Source organism: Ascaphus truei, chromosome 7 (genome assembly GCF_040206685.1).
Source record: "Ascaphus truei isolate aAscTru1 chromosome 7, aAscTru1.hap1, whole genome shotgun sequence".
NCBI classification, from domain to species: Eukaryota; Metazoa; Chordata; class Amphibia; order Anura; family Ascaphidae; genus Ascaphus; species Ascaphus truei.
Genome location: NC_134489.1, coordinates 26,800,955 through 26,818,149, shown reverse-complemented (window position 1 = coordinate 26,818,149; position 17,195 = coordinate 26,800,955). Strand labels below are relative to the sequence as shown.

The following is a 17,195-nucleotide window of genomic DNA, read 5'->3' as shown; positions in this document are numbered from 1 at the left end:
CCACATTCCTGTCTTCCAGAGATCTTCTCCTTCCTCTTTTCCCCACCTTTTTGTATCAAGCAAAAAACACATAAACATTTTCCCTAATATCATCCTCACACACATATTTACTCCAATCACTTCTTGTCTATATATCAACACATTTCGTACCTCCCACATCACTTCTTTCACACAATTAACTATCTTCCATAACCCACTCACTTTCTTCCTACTCCCTTCACATAACCCATACATCATCATTTCATACTCTAGTTTTTTTATCCCCGTCACCTCCTTAATAATTCTCCCCAAACATCTCCACACATTTCTAACAAAATAACAGTTCCAAAATAAATGTACAACATTTTCAGAACCTCCACATCCATCCCTTGGGCAAACCTCAGTTCTTGCTAGATTTCTTCTTTTCTGAAAAAACCTAACTGGCAAGCATTTGTGTACCGACATCCACGCCAAGTCCTTCTGATTGTTTGTTAGGTCTTTTTGACACACATTCTCCCACACCTCTACAGTCTGCTTCTCATTTAATCCTTCAATGATCTCAATACCCTCTTTATTGCTTATTATTTTCTTTATTTTTCTATAATCTCCCCAACAACTTTTATCAATCTTTTCTAAATCAAATTTCCTCATAAATTTTTTTATCCTCCCATAACTCTCCGGGGTTGTAAAACACACAGGTTTTCTAAGATCTACTCTACTCCAACCTAATTTTCTTAGCATACTCCCAGCTGCATACCTGCACAGACATGCTGCCTTATTATCCTTGTTTTTTACTAACATAAAACAAAATTGTGCATATTTCGCCTCCATGTTTACTTCCACGTTAGGGAAGTCTTTTCCCCCTTTCTTCTTTTCCTTGTATAAGATCTGTCTTTTCAGTTTTTCTTTTTCTGATCCCCAAAAAAACACAAATAAGAATCTTGTTACTTTTTTTAACCATTTATCTGTTGGGGGGAACACCATCCCCAAATATAACAAAATAGGTATCAATACGGCTTTCGTAATTAAAACCTTCCCCTCTATTGATAGCCTCCTAAAAGACCAAAACTGAATTTTTTTTGTTATCTTTTCACCAATACTTTCCCAATTCTCCTCGCCTTTTAAATCTTCGCCAAACCATACTCCCAAAATTTTTAAGTGCTGTTTTTCCACTGGGATTCCACACTCTTCCAGCTCCCTCCAGGGACCAAAAGCCTTACAACTGCTCTTGTCCCAGTTTACTTTAAACCCAGAGGCTTGACAGAACATTTCTACATGAAATTTAGCTCTTTTAATTGCTACCTGTGATGTGCATATTAATGTAACATCATCCATGTAACCTAGGACTTTCACACTCCTACCTCCACTCCCTGGGATTTCCACTCCTCTGATCACCTTATCACCCCTAATCTCACTTAATAATGGTTCAATTGCACAAATAAAAACAATGGGGGACAACGGGCACCCTTGTCTTACACCAGATTTTATCGATATTTTATCAGTTAAAAAACCATTCACCAGTACCTTGCTGAAAACTCCCTTGTACAAACCTCTTATTTGTTTCGTTAGCCCATCTGGGATTCCAAGTTTTTCCAACACTTTAAAGAGGAAGCTATGCGACAGCCTGTCATAGGCCTTTTCAAAATCTATGTTGGCTACCACTACCCCCTGTTGCCTCTCATTACAATACCAAATTAGATCTCTAATTAAAATTAGGTTCTCTGTAATCTGCCTACCTGGTACTGCACAGACCTGGTCCTCTTCCACTATCTTCCCTATTACACTTCTTAGTCTTATCATTACAATTTTAGCTATTATTTTGTAATCAACATTCAGGAGCGTAATTGGCCTCCAGTTCTTTAAATCTCTTTTGTCCCCTTTCTTATAAATTAGGGTAATTATCCCCTCCTGAAAAGACTCCGGTGTTTTCCCTGTCCTCCACACTTCTTTACATACTTCCACGAGCTCAGGCCCCACTAACTCCCAGAACTCACAATAGAATTCGTAGGGTAGTCCATCACTCCCTGGTGTCTTTCGTTTTTTTCCACTCCTTACCCCTTCTTCAACTTCTATTGCACTTACCTCCCTTCCCAAAAAACACTGTTCTTCACTATCCAACTTACACTGAATTTTTTCCAATAGCCCCTTTTCTATTCCCTTATCCCTATTCTTCTCTTCAAATAATACTTTATAATATTCTTCAACTTCCCTCAGTATTTTCCCTGTTCCATGTGTATTAATTCCATCCTTATCTAAAACCGAACTCATTACCGCTTTTTCCGAAAAGACTCTTTTAAAAAAATACGGTGTGCATTTTTCATCTTTTTCTATTTCTTCCACTCTCGCCGCATTTATAATTTTTTTACCTTTATTCTCTATTATTTTCCTTAGCTCTTTCTTTCCTTTTTCTATTTCCTCCTCCACATCCCACCCTAGTTTTTTTAATTTATACAAAAACTGTCGTCTCAGCAACGCTACTTCAAGCTCTTCTTCTCCAGCCCTCGCTTTCTCACTACCCTTCTTAATAAAGAATTTCTTCGTTTCTTTTTTGAACCACTCCCACCACTCAACCACATCCCTAAATTCATTTATCCTGTCTTTCATCCTTGCATACAACCTTTCATACTGCTCTCTAATTTTCACATCCTCCATCAATGTCACATTTAACTTCCAGTACCCCTTTCCATACTCTTCTATTCCTTCCACATCCACTCTACACCTAATGCATACATGGTCCGAGAACGCTACTTTGGTCACCTTCCACTCTATCACATTCATCCCTTTAGATAAAAAGACAAAATCTATTCTAGATTTAACATCCCCTTTGTCACTATACCATGTAAAATCTCTTGGGGTTTTCCCCCATATTTTACTTGCATCCCTTAACCCATAGTCCTTTATTATATTTTTTAACAAAGTACATGTCCCGTCTGGTCTCTGTTTCTCTGCCCCTCCTACTCTGTCTTCTTTCTCTAGCACACAATTGAAATCCCCCACAACTATTGTGGGTTCCCGTCCTGGCAAAAACATTTGAAGTCTCTCAAACAATTCCTCCCTCTGATTATTGCACGGTGATGCATATATATTAAAAATTCGAAACTTCACCCCCCGCCACCTAAACATAACACAAATTAACCTCCCAGGTTCAATTATTGTTGTTTTAAGCACAACAAATTCCTTTTTCCCAAACAATATGCCCACCCCTGCATTTCTATTTTCATAACACCCCGACCAAACGGCTTCCCCAAATTCCCACTCCTCCTTTTTTGGTGAGTCTGCTATCCCACACTCTTGAATGCATGTGATGTCGCTTTTTGTTTTTGCCACAAAGTCTAAAATCACTGCTCTCCTTGCAGGAGCTTTAATGCTCCTCACATTTAGTGTGGTGATTACAAAAGTCATTTTTCCCCAAAAAAGTTCTTGTACTCACGGGCTTTCATCCTTCCCCGTTTTATTCATCCCCGTAGTCTCCATCAAATTTTCTTCGTCAAACCCCACTACACAGGATACCTCACACGGTGACACAGGGTCTGAGCAAGCATAGTCCTCTCCCAATGACCCTGGACTACTGAATGTCCCCACTATGGCCGCAGTAGAGGTTGTGGGTAGGTCTTCTTCCAGTCCATCCAAGACTTGGTACCTAGATGGTTGCCCAACCGGCTCTTGCACCTCCACTTTCCTTTTAATTTTATCTGTTTTTCTCCTCTTTTTTTGTTGCGCATAAACGCCTTCTCCTTCTTCCTCTTCCTCTTCCTCTTCTTCCTCCATCCTTTTAGGTGTTCCTCCTTCCTCCATTTCTTCCTCTTGCTCTGGTCTGAGTTCCTTCGGTATCCCAATTGATTCTTGGGAAGCTTCTCCTTCTTGGTTACTTTGTTCACCCCTTTCTGAGGGAGTCTCAGACACATGGGACACACCCCCATCCTCCTCCTCCATTTCTGCTGTCCATTGGGCATCTACCCCCAGGACATCGCACTGTAGAGGTTCAGCTGTCTCTGTCGTATCTTCCTCCCTCTCCCTCTCTCTCGCCATTCGGGCTTCTTCATCTTCTTCTTCTTTTCTCTTCATTCTCGCCTCATGGGATGATGGCCGCTTAGGGCAATTTCTGGCCATGTGATTCTCATCCCCACACAAGTCACATTTACGGTTTTTCTTGCAGTTTCCTGCATAATGTCCACGCTCACCACAATTCCGGCAATGCATGCCTGATATATGACAGGTCTCTTTCATATGTCCATATGTCCAACAATTCCGACAAAATTGCGCTTGGCCTGGGAAAAATAAGAATCCACGATTTCCCCCCAGGCTGAAGTTGGCCGGAGGGTGCATCACACCCCCTATATTGGACGGGTCTGGTCTAAAGGCAACCCAGTATTTCCGTTTACCATTATAGATCCCGTACTTATTCCTCATCTGTTCTCCTCCCCTCACCACTCTACAATACCGTTTCAAGAAAACATCAATGTCCTCTCCGTTCACCCGTGGGTTAAACATGTGCACAGTCAGAGGTTTCTCTTCCAGTTGGAAATTAGGGATTAGCTCGATACCTCTCATGCTCTCTTCCCCAAGTCTTTTCCTTGTTTCTTCGTAAAGGTTCCAGCACTGACCTGTCATATAGCAAGTGATGTCGTAAATCCCTTGACGTTGAAAATCTTGCACGCATAGGATGTCCTCCAATATTACACTGGTTTTCAAGATGATTTCCTCCATCACAAAGTCCAAAGTAACTCTGTTCCTCTCCTCTGCAGCAACAAAAACGCGGACCGTGTCCCGCATACACCTCCTCTCCGACATCGTTCTCCGAGCTCCGGTGCGGCACCCCAATAGCTGCAAGTGGGTTAAGCCCTTTCGGGCGATCCCACAAGGCAGAGGCGCCGGCCCTCACTCTGTTTGGCCCTCCGACCACGACCAAGATGATCGCAGCCAAAAGGCCGAGAAGCGATAACCAGAAATGGGCCCCCGCCTGAGCGCCGCCCGACGGCCGGGGGCGCTACGCTTTAGGGAGAAGGGCAGAGGGAGCCGCTGGCTGCCCGCTCGCCTCCTCCCCCAGCAGGCCTGCCTCCAGTCCCTCCGCTCCTCCCGACACAGCCCCGGGGAGTCTATGCAGCAGCGGCGGCGACGACGACGACGGATGCAAAAGCCAAAGACTTTGTATGGAGTAAAGAAAAGCAGCCGCACACACTGCCGGGGGGCCCGCAAGGCCAGCAAACAGCCAAAAAGGCACATGCTTCCAGTTCTTTTTCCGGCACCAGGCTTCGTCTGCTTATTTGCATAGGAACCGCCCACTTTTTCTCTGCTAGCCGACTCGTCTGGGCTGCCATGAAACTCAGGCAGCAAGCAAGCAGCCAGTGGCTGGGCTTTTCAGTTCAGGTCATTTTAGCCAGCCAGCCAGCCAGCCAGCCAGCCATTGTGACAAGAAGCCAGCAAGTCAAGGCATTTGCTGCTTGCTGCTTGCTGCTGCAGTGTTTGCTATGCAGGCTATTTGGATACAGCTTCAACAGGAGTTTCTTAGGCATCTGCTCGTTCGGACTGAATTAGGCTAGGCAGCAGGCGGCACTCCTGCTCCATGCGAGGAGGAGCTGAAAAGAAAAGAAAGTAAGAAGCCACGCAAAAGAGCAAACAAGACACAGCAAAAAGAAGGAGGCTTTATTTTGTCGTCATTTCTTCATCTTCTTCTTTCTTTGCAAAAGAAAGAGCCAAAAATGCATGTTTGTTTTTTTTCTGTCAGACAGTGATTTGTTTCTATTTTTTGATACAAGCCAAATATCCCCAAAGGGAAGTGCACCGGTCCTGGAGGTACTGCAATACCAGGTCAATGCGTGGAGTGGACAGAGCAAGCTCTTCTTCCATCTCCCTGTTCTAAAAATCCATTTAATATATGGTCCCCAGATAGGGGACGTATCAGATATTAAACTGATAAGAACAGATTTTTTTTTTTTTTTTTTTTTTTTTTTTTTTTTAGTTGTTTATTTGTGCATAATTTATTTTACAACATTTAAAACTTTTCAAGAACATATATAACATTTTGGAATATATTTCTTCTACAATAGAAAACATATCAACGTAAACTCTATCATTTTATGTTCTAAACCATTCAAATTTTAAACATTTCTATACATCTCTTTTTTTCCGAGTACTAATTGAGGACCCTGGTTTTATTTTTAAACCTGCTTCAATTGATTGTATATTTTTCTCTATTATTTCTAAATCTGATTTCTCTTCTGCATTATCCCACACTAGTAAAAGTCTTTGGAGTTCTAGTCTATTGTTTATCTCGTGTTCTTTCGCTCTTGCTTTTTTCTTCTCCACATAGATTCTTTCCCTTTCAGCTGCTTCCTTTGCCATATCTTCTTCTTTACTAGTTCTGCTTATTTCCCTCTGAACTTTTCCTTTTCCCTGTATTTGACCACTTCCCTGATTTTTTTTTTGAGAGGATGAACTCTCACTCTTACTACCTCTCTTTTGTGATCCACCGTCCTCACTCTCCACCGTTGATACTGCTCCTCCTTCACTCTCACTCCTACTTGTCCCCCCCACTTTCCGTTCTGGCATACTTGTTTCCTTTCCTCCCCCTTCACTTTCTGACGAGGAGATCGGTCCCCAATCACTCCCACTACTCTTATTTCTTGATAGTGCTGTTCCCGGTGTTTGGGTTGCCGAAATACTAGGATACTCCTCAAAATCGCTATACTCTTTCTCCTTTTTGTCTGGCATGATACTTTCCGGGGTTTCTTCTATCACTGTCACCTCTGTAGAGCTCACTAGATTTTGTACTTCCTCCTCACTAACGTCTTCCAGCTCAAAGACTATCTTTCCTTCCTCTTTTCCCTTAGGGACTACTCTACCCTCTTTTATCTCCACCAACTGTATCTGCTCTTTTTTCATTTCCTCATATTTCTCTTTTGTGATGTTTTTCCTTTGATGCATTACTTCATCTAATCTCTTTATTATTTGCTGATCTGTACTCCCCTTATGTTGCTTCCTAAAAATTCCAACCCAGAAATCTACCTCCCCTACTGCACTGTGAAATTCCCCCATTTTCTCCTCTAATGCACTCTGCTTTAATACTTCTCTTATCTGTTCCTTCCCTATCTTCCCTACCCTCTCTACTTTCTCCCTAGGCCCCTCTCTGTTCTCCTCCCCTTGGACATCCTTCACTTCTATGCTGTCTACTTCCTGATGATTTTTACGTTTTTGAGGCTTCTTTTCCCCAACTGTGACCTCCATTTCCTCCTCCTGTTCTCCACAAGACTTTTCCTCCCCCCCCTGTGCATCATGAAAATCCATACTTTCCCCCCAGCTTGGGGTAGGCTTACTCACAGACCCTGCTTTCCCACCCTTATCCACCGCCTGATCAAAGTCTCCTCCTTCCTTCTTTTCCCCACCAAAACTTTGAGCAACAGAGTCAAGAAAAGAATCTTCCTCTTTTTTTTCCCGGGCATCTCTCTCTTCCAAGTGCTCCAGGTAAATCTCCGTCAGTCTAGGATCAGTCTCTATCTCACTCTCCTGTTCGTCTCTCCCCAGTTCAGGACTCGTAGCCTGAGCATAGCTTTTTATCCTGGAGCATTGTCTTGCCAAGTGTCCACCCTCCCCACACAGATCACATCTCCTGGGCACCTCACATTTATTTGCTGTGTGTCCTTCTTTTCCACAATTGCGGCACACTTGACCTGTTCTTTTACAGTTCTCTCTGGTATGCCCGTACTGTAGGCAGTTCCGACAATACAAAGGTTGTCCTGGAAAAAACAGAAAACCTCGATTCCCCCCTATGCTGAAGCTTGAAGGGGGGTTTCTGACTCCTCCTGTACCAGTAGGGTCTGGCATAAAGCGGACCCAGAACCTTCTCTTCCCATTAAAGATCCGAAACGAATTCTGCAGTACTTCTCCGCCTCTCACCGATGTACAATACCGTTTTAGAAACATCTGGATTTCCTCTTTCGGCACATACGGGTTGTACATGTGGACCGTTACAGGCCGTTCGTCCATCCGAAAGCTAGGATATATCTTTATCCCCCGCATGCTGGGATCTCCCATCAGCTCCTTCAGTTTCTCAAAACAGTCCAGGCAATTTCCTTCCTGGTAAAAGGTCACATCGAAAGTGCCTTGTCGCTGGAAATCTTGCAGGCAATAGATCTCCTCTGCTTCCACGCCAATCTTCCGGAGCACCTCCACCACGATAAACTGCAGCGAAATCCGTCCTCTCTCTTCCTCGTCCACAGCAAAACGGATAGTGTTCTTTAAATGCGCCCAAGACGCCATCTTGTCTTTTGGATCGCCCTCCGAATCAGCTCGGGATAGCGTGTCACCCCAAAAGCAGCATGTGGCTTAAGACTCTTTCGAGCCGATGCCGCAAGGCCAAGGTGACACAGTCCCAGCTAAGCCCCTGACTCAGACACAATGATCTGAGCCAAAAGGCCGAGAAGCGATAACCAGAAATGGGCCCCCGCCTGAGCGCCGCCCGACGGCCGGGGGCGCTACGCTTTAGGGAGAAGGGCAGAGGGAGCCGCTGGCTGCCCGCTCGCCTCCTCCCCCAGCAGGCCTGCCTCCAGTCCCTCCGCTCCTCCCGACACAGCCCCGGGGAGTCTATGCAGCAGCGGCGGCGACGACGACGACGGATGCAAAAGCCAAAGACTTTGTATGGAGTAAAGAAAAGCAGCCGCACACACTGCCGGGGGGCCCGCAAGGCCAGCAAACAGCCAAAAAGGCACATGCTTCCAGTTCTTTTTCCGGCACCAGGCTTCGTCTGCTTATTTGCATAGGAACCGCCCACTTTTTCTCTGCTAGCCGACTCGTCTGGGCTGCCATGAAACTCAGGCAGCAAGCAAGCAGCCAGTGGCTGGGCTTTTCAGTTCAGGTCATTTTAGCCAGCCAGCCAGCCAGCCAGCCAGCCATTGTGACAAGAAGCCAGCAAGTCAAGGCATTTGCTGCTTGCTGCTTGCTGCTGCAGTGTTTGCTATGCAGGCTATTTGGATACAGCTTCAACAGGAGTTTCTTAGGCATCTGCTCGTTCGGACTGAATTAGGCTAGGCAGCAGGCGGCACTCCTGCTCCATGCGAGGAGGAGCTGAAAAGAAAAGAAAGTAAGAAGCCACGCAAAAGAGCAAACAAGACACAGCAAAAAGAAGGAGGCTTTATTTTGTCGTCATTTCTTCATCTTCTTCTTTCTTTGCAAAAGAAAGAGCCAAAAATGCATGTTTGTTTTTTTTCTGTCAGACAGTGATTTGTTTCTATTTTTTGATACAAGCCAAATATCCCCAAAGGGAAGTGCACCGGTCCTGGAGGTACTGCAATACCAGGTCAATGCGTGGAGTGGACAGAGCAAGCTCTTCTTCCATCTCCCTGTTCTAAAAATCCATTTAATATATGGTCCCCAGATAGGGGACGTATCAGATATTAAACTGATAAGAACAGATACTACACTTGATCTTAGCCAAAAGGCCGAGAAGCGATAACCAGAAATGGGCCCCCGCCTGAGCGCCGCCCGACGGCCGGGGGCGCTACGCTTTAGGGAGAAGGGCAGAGGGAGCCGCTGGCTGCCCGCTCGCCTCCTCCCCCAGCAGGCCTGCCTCCAGTCCCTCCGCTCCTCCCGACACAGCCCCGGGGAGTCTATGCAGCAGCGGCGGCGACGACGACGACGGATGCAAAAGCCAAAGACTTTGTATGGAGTAAAGAAAAGCAGCCGCACACACTGCCGGGGGGCCCGCAAGGCCAGCAAACAGCCAAAAAGGCACATGCTTCCAGTTCTTTTTCCGGCACCAGGCTTCGTCTGCTTATTTGCATAGGAACCGCCCACTTTTTCTCTGCTAGCCGACTCGTCTGGGCTGCCATGAAACTCAGGCAGCAAGCAAGCAGCCAGTGGCTGGGCTTTTCAGTTCAGGTCATTTTAGCCAGCCAGCCAGCCAGCCAGCCAGCCATTGTGACAAGAAGCCAGCAAGTCAAGGCATTTGCTGCTTGCTGCTTGCTGCTGCAGTGTTTGCTATGCAGGCTATTTGGATACAGCTTCAACAGGAGTTTCTTAGGCATCTGCTCGTTCGGACTGAATTAGGCTAGGCAGCAGGCGGCACTCCTGCTCCATGCGAGGAGGAGCTGAAAAGAAAAGAAAGTAAGAAGCCACGCAAAAGAGCAAACAAGACACAGCAAAAAGAAGGAGGCTTTATTTTGTCGTCATTTCTTCATCTTCTTCTTTCTTTGCAAAAGAAAGAGCCAAAAATGCATGTTTGTTTTTTTTCTGTCAGACAGTGATTTGTTTCTATTTTTTGATACAAGCCAAATATCCCCAAAGGGAAGTGCACCGGTCCTGGAGGTACTGCAATACCAGGTCAATGCGTGGAGTGGACAGAGCAAGCTCTTCTTCCATCTCCCTGTTCTAAAAATCCATTTAATATATGGTCCCCAGATAGGGGACGTATCAGATATTAAACTGATAAGAACAGATACTACACTTGATCTTAGCCAAAAGGCCGAGAAGCGATAACCAGAAATGGGCCCCCGCCTGAGCGCCGCCCGACGGCCGGGGGCGCTACGCTTTAGGGAGAAGGGCAGAGGGAGCCGCTGGCTGCCCGCTCGCCTCCTCCCCCAGCAGGCCTGCCTCCAGTCCCTCCGCTCCTCCCGACACAGCCCCGGGGAGTCTATGCAGCAGCGGCGGCGACGACGACGACGGATGCAAAAGCCAAAGACTTTGTATGGAGTAAAGAAAAGCAGCCGCACACACTGCCGGGGGGCCCGCAAGGCCAGCAAACAGCCAAAAAGGCACATGCTTCCAGTTCTTTTTCCGGCACCAGGCTTCGTCTGCTTATTTGCATAGGAACCGCCCACTTTTTCTCTGCTAGCCGACTCGTCTGGGCTGCCATGAAACTCAGGCAGCAAGCAAGCAGCCAGTGGCTGGGCTTTTCAGTTCAGGTCATTTCAGCCAGCCAGCCAGCCAGCCATTGTGACAAGAAGCCAGCAAGTCAAGGCATTTGCTGCTTGCTGCTTGCTGCTGCAGTGTTTGCTATGCAGGCTATTTGGATACAGCTTCAACAGGAGTTTCTTAGGCATCTGCTCGTTCGGACTGAATTAGGCTAGGCAGCAGGCGGCACTCCTGCTCCATGCGAGGAGGAGCTGAAAAGAAAAGAAAGTAAGAAGCCACGCAAAAGAGCAAACAAGACACAGCAAAAAGAAGGAGGCTTTATTTTGTCGTCATTTCTTCATCTTCTTCTTTCTTTGCAAAAGAAAGAGCCAAAAATGCATGTTTGTTTTTTTTCTGTCAGACAGTGATTTGTTTCTATTTTTTGATACAAGCCAAATATCCCCAAAGGGAAGTGCACCGGTCCTGGAGGTACTGCAATACCAGGTCAATGCGTGGAGTGGACAGAGCAAGCTCTTCTTCCATCTCCCTGTTCTAAAAATCCATTTAATATATGGTCCCCAGATAGGGGACGTATCAGATATTAAACTGATAAGAACAGATTTTTTTTTTTTTTTTTTTTTTTTTTTTTTGAAAAATACTTTATTTATTCTTGACACGTAATTTCCACATCTTGTCACTTTTCGAAAAATAAAAAACCCCCGACATTACAAAAACCCCAAAACATTTCAATACAAATTTTGCATATAAAACTTCCAAATTTACAAACATGACTTGGTACATAAAACAATTTTTCTTCTTTAAGACATTTTCCTTTTACAGGGTATACCTTCTTCATAGCGTGTCTAGAAAGGCGCATTATTTCACGGCACGATAACCAATTTGTTTTGTACCACTACAATATTTCTCATACATGTTACTTTTATGTTCCGCATACGTGAGCGGCTGAGTTTCCTTATACAGAATCAAGGTATCTATATGCTTTATCGCCCTTGTCTCTTCCGTTTGACCTGCTAAACTAACGCTCCAAATCTCCATGTCCTTGTCTCCCACCTTTTCTCTAAGCTCTTTTATTTTCCCCTCTAATGTTAGACCCACTTTAAAAGGAAAAATGGGTACTAGCGATTTCTCTATGACTAAGCTAACTTCCTCCTTACCTCCCTCTTTCTTCTTTACCCCCTCATTTTTGGTTTCTTTCTCCAACACTCTTTCCATCTCTTCTATCTCTTTTCCCACTCCATGTACTACATGCTCTAGCTTTTTCTTCCTTTGTTCTGTGTTCGCTTCCAACAAAGCTTTCCTTGCATTGTAAAATTTATCTCTCGCTTTTCTATATTTATCTCCCCATCTTTTGATCAGTTTTGTTTCTCTGCTCCCCTCCCTCTTTTTTTCGTCTTCCTGACTATCCTCCTCTTCTTCAGTATCGTCCTGCTCTTCCCCCTCGCTCTCTGTTTCTCCTTCCTGTACTAGTACCGAAAAATTTGACTTCCCTACCCAAGACTGTGCTTTCTTACCTGATTTTCCCTCTTCTACCTCTTGCTGCATCCTACGCTTTACTGCATTCCTTTTCTCTGTTGTATCCATGTCTTCTAACTCCCCTTGCACTAGGTGTTTACCTCCCCCTACTACTACCCAATCTGTTTGCTTAGTTTGTTTGGATTCCAGTTCAATGTCTTTATGTTTGGGTGTTCCCCTTTCTTGTAACCCTTCTGAGTCCTCCACAGCCTTAACGTCCTTCTCTTTCCTTTTGTTGGGGTTCTGCGCCAAGCTGTTTAGGAAACGATCCTCCTCTTCTTTTTGTTCCTTCATCCCTTCCTCGTATATCTCCGTAATCGTCGCAGAAACATCCTCCTCCGATTGGCTTGTCTCCTCAACCTCTGTGACACTATGCGCGCCTGTGCTCCTGTTTGGCTCCTCTGTTCTTGTAAACGCACTGTCCTCCCTCTGTATTGTCGACTCTTTTTCCTCCTGTGTCTCCGGCACCACGGTCCTCTCCTTTGGTGTTGGTGGCCCCTCTCTCCAGCGGCCACCTGCCGCTTGAGCATACGTTCTATTCGTGCACATACGAGACAAATGTCCTGGTGACCCACACAAATCACAAAGGCGGGGTAACTCACAATTATAGGCCGAATGTCCATTTTTCCCACAGTTCCTGCAATTCAGTCCAGATTTGTCACATGTCTCTCTGACGTGTCCATATTGTAGGCAATTTCTGCAAAAGGTAGGTTGTCCAGGGTAGTACAGGAACCCCCTATTTCCTCCAATAGTAAAATTCGCCGGCGGGCTCATCACTCCTCCCACAGCAGATGCATCTTCTCTGAAACGTACCCAGAAGCGCCTTTTGCCGTTGTATACGCCATATTGATTTGTCAATTGTTGGCCTCCTTTTGCCACACTGCAATACCTCAGCAAAAATAAGTGCAGATCCTCTGTGCGTGCATATGGGTTATACATATGGATAGTCAGTGGTTTTTCTTCCATTGAAAAGCTGGGGATCACTTGAATTCCTCTCATCAGGGTATCATCCAACTTTGCTTTAAATCTTTCATAGTAGTTCAGGCAATCCTCTTGCTTGGTAAATGTCAGATCAAAAACTCCAATCCTTGGGAAGTCTTGCAGGCAAAACAATGTTTTCACAAAGTCCATTTCCATCATCTTCATTAAAATTTCTTGTACAACATACTGCAATCCAATTTCTTCTCTGCGTCCCTCTTCAACTTGCAAACGAATGGTATTCCTCAGGCGATCACCTTCTGCCATTTTCTGGCGATTCTATTGGTTGGGTTCAGACCCACAAAGACACATTGGATATCTCACTACACGTAGTGAGACCTCTATTGGTTGACAGTGATATCACACTCTCCAGTTACTGCGCCATCTATTGGTTGACAGTGATATCACACTCTCCAGTTACTGCGCCATCTATTGGTTAACCGTGGTATCACACTACACTTAGTGTGACCTCTATTGGTTGAAACCGGTACTACGTCCTCATGCAAATGAGCAGAACTAAAGTACTGCTGAATATTACAGCTTTTTTGTCAAAATCTGCTCAGAAATTCATCCCAGCAGCCGTTTTCACAGCCGACGCTTCTGTTATAGTGTCCAACAAGTCAGACACTACACTGGATCTTAGCCAAAAGGCCGAGAAGCGATAACCAGAAATGGGCCCCCGCCTGAGCGCCGCCCGACGGCCGGGGGCGCTACGCTTTAGGGAGAAGGGCAGAGGGAGCCGCTGGCTGCCCGCTCGCCTCCTCCCCCAGCAGGCCTGCCTCCAGTCCCTCCGCTCCTCCCGACACAGCCCCGGGGAGTCTATGCAGCAGCGGCGGCGACGACGACGACGGATGCAAAAGCCAAAGACTTTGTATGGAGTAAAGAAAAGCAGCCGCACACACTGCCGGGGGGCCCGCAAGGCCAGCAAACAGCCAAAAAGGCACATGCTTCCAGTTCTTTTTCCGGCACCAGGCTTCGTCTGCTTATTTGCATAGGAACCGCCCACTTTTTCTCTGCTAGCCGACTCGTCTGGGCTGCCATGAAACTCAGGCAGCAAGCAAGCAGCCAGTGGCTGGGCTTTTCAGTTCAGGTCATTTTAGCCAGCCAGCCAGCCAGCCAGCCAGCCATTGTGACAAGAAGCCAGCAAGTCAAGGCATTTGCTGCTTGCTGCTTGCTGCTGCAGTGTTTGCTATGCAGGCTATTTGGATACAGCTTCAACAGGAGTTTCTTAGGCATCTGCTCGTTCGGACTGAATTAGGCTAGGCAGCAGGCGGCACTCCTGCTCCATGCGAGGAGGAGCTGAAAAGAAAAGAAAGTAAGAAGCCACGCAAAAGAGCAAACAAGACACAGCAAAAAGAAGGAGGCTTTATTTTGTCGTCATTTCTTCATCTTCTTCTTTCTTTGCAAAAGAAAGAGCCAAAAATGCATGTTTGTTTTTTTTCTGTCAGACAGTGATTTGTTTCTATTTTTTGATACAAGCCAAATATCCCCAAAGGGAAGTGCACCGGTCCTGGAGGTACTGCAATACCAGGTCAATGCGTGGAGTGGACAGAGCAAGCTCTTCTTCCATCTCCCTGTTCTAAAAATCCATTTAATATATGGTCCCCAGATAGGGGACGTATCAGATATTAAACTGATAAGAACAGATTTTTTGTTTTCCAAAGTTTTTTATTCAAACATAAAGATAAAGTTTCACAATTTTTTCACTTTTCGAAAAATAACAAAAAACAGTATATATTACATTAGCATATATACACAATAATATTTCTACAAAACAAAACCTACATTTCATAATTCCACATATATCCCTTTCTATTTCAGACCTTTCACATTTAGTATACTTTTAATTACAAAAACTCAAAAATTTTAAATTTCATAATATTTCAATTTATCAAACAAAAAAGAAACCTTTCTCTACTATGCATTTATAAAGCACTCGTATTTCACACTTCAGACATTTCCAATATTCTTTAACATCCTATTTTCCTTCTAGGTCCACTTCTTCTGTTTCTGTCACCCCACACTCCAGAGCAGGATATACATCCACCCTTTTTAACCACATTCTATATAAATCCAGCACAGCTTCTCTTAATTGTTTCCCACTGCAAATCTTAGCCCACAATTCTGCATATTCTGCTCCGTACTGAAAAACCTTTCTTATTTCCTCCACTTTTTCCTCAAAAGACATCCCCTCCCTATCACTCTTTTCCCCACCCTCCTCCAAAAAACAAACATCCTCTTCCTCTTCCCTTAAATCAATCTCCTCCTCCCCCGAACCCATCTCATTTTCTTCTATTTCTGTCATCTCACCTTCCTGACCCCTATCCTTCTCCTTTTCCTCACTTCCCTGTCCACTTCCTTCAGACTCACTTTCCTCCTCCTGCTCCCCCCTGCTATCCGTCTCACTTTCCACCTCCTGCACACTGACATCTTCTTTATATACATTACAGTGCCTGATCCAAAAACCACTCTCTGTATAATCCTCCTCCTCCTCTATACTGTCCCCCTTCCCTTCCTGAATTTCGAAAAATAACAAAAAACAGTATATATTACATTAGCATATATACACAACAATATTTCTACAAAACAAAACCCACATTTCACAATTCCACACATATCCCCCTCTATTTCAGACCCTTCACATTTAGTATACTTTTAATTACAATATAAAACTCAAAAAATTTTAAATTTCATAATATTTCAATTTATCAAACAAAACAAACTTTCTCTACTATGCATTTATAAAGCGCTCGTACTTCACACTTCAAACATTTCCAATATTCCCTACCATCCTATTTTCCTTCTAGGTTCACTTCTTCTGTTTCTGTTACCCCACACTCCCGACCACTATCCTTCCTCTCCTCCTCACTATCCTCCCCATTCACACTGGCCTCTTCCGGATATACATACACCCTATTTAACCACCTTCTATATAAAACCAGCACACCTTCTTTTAATTGTTTTCCACTGCAAATCCTAGCCCACAATTCTGCATATTCTGCTCCGTACTGAAAAACCTTTCTTATTTCCTCCACTTTTTCCAAAAAACCAGCATCCTCTTCCTCTTCCCTTAAACCAATCTCCTCCTCCCCCGAAACCATCTCATTTTCTTCTATTTCTGTCATCTCACCTTCATGACCCCTGTCCTTCTCCTCTTCCTCACTTCCCTGTCCACTTCCTTCAGACTCGCTTTCCTCCTCCTGCTCCCCCCTGCTATCCGTCTCACTTTCCACCTCCTGCACACTGACATCTTCTTTATATACATTACAGTGCCTGATCCCAAAACCACTCTCTAAATTAGATACTGCATATGGCTTTTTGAACTCCGTCTCCCTTGCCGCTTGTGTATAATCCTCCTCCTCCTCTATACTGTCCCCCTTTCCTTTATCTTCTACATCACTAAATTGTCTTCCCCTATCCCCCTTCTCCTCACTTTGCTGACACTGTTCCTCCTCCAAAACATCCCCGTCCCCCAAAACCAACTCCTTCTTTGTCTGACTCCTCGGATTTAACACAGTCTTTTTTGTCCGTTGCACACAGGTTCTTTCCTGGCACTGATGCGCCAAATGTCCAGTAAGTCCACAAAAAGTACATCTCTTCGGCACTTTACATTGTGCTGCAATATGTCCTTCTCTCGCACAATTGCGGCATATCACTCCCAAAGGCTGCCCCGAATACCTCAGGAAACCCTTGTTAGTCCCAAAACAAAAACTGGCAGGGGGGTGCATCACGCCCCCTGTACTCCCCTCATTTAGTCTGAAACGTACTCTATACGATCTCTCTCCATTGAATATTCCGTATGAGTTTTTCCTTTTCACACCACCACCCACCACATAACAAAACCTTCTCAAAAAGGTCTCAATTTCTTCTTCCTTCACAAA

At 44.9% G+C, this 17,195-nt stretch overlaps 4 non-coding genes and 1 pseudogene across 4 annotated transcripts; all 5 read right to left on the bottom strand.

The window, feature by feature from the left end:
* Positions 1 to 5,750: 5,750 nt before the first annotated feature.
* Positions 5,751 to 5,942, bottom strand: LOC142500303 (U2 spliceosomal RNA). The gene has a single exon (XR_012802898.1). It is a non-coding gene; the product is annotated as a U2 spliceosomal RNA (small nuclear RNA).
* A 3,292-nt stretch (positions 5,943 to 9,234) lies between these two features.
* LOC142500718 (U2 spliceosomal RNA) lies at positions 9,235 to 9,425 on the bottom strand. Its single transcript, XR_012803246.1, has one exon. It is a non-coding gene; the product is annotated as a U2 spliceosomal RNA (small nuclear RNA).
* An 831-nt stretch (positions 9,426 to 10,256) lies between these two features.
* On the bottom strand, positions 10,257 to 10,447 carry LOC142500717 (U2 spliceosomal RNA). Its single transcript, XR_012803245.1, has one exon. It is a non-coding gene; the product is annotated as a U2 spliceosomal RNA (small nuclear RNA).
* An 823-nt stretch (positions 10,448 to 11,270) lies between these two features.
* Positions 11,271 to 11,463, bottom strand: LOC142500213 (U2 spliceosomal RNA). The gene has a single exon (XR_012802853.1). It is a non-coding gene; the product is annotated as a U2 spliceosomal RNA (small nuclear RNA).
* A 3,345-nt stretch (positions 11,464 to 14,808) lies between these two features.
* On the bottom strand, positions 14,809 to 14,982 carry LOC142500053 (U2 spliceosomal RNA; annotated as a pseudogene).
* Between the last annotated feature and the right edge of the window lie 2,213 nt (positions 14,983 to 17,195).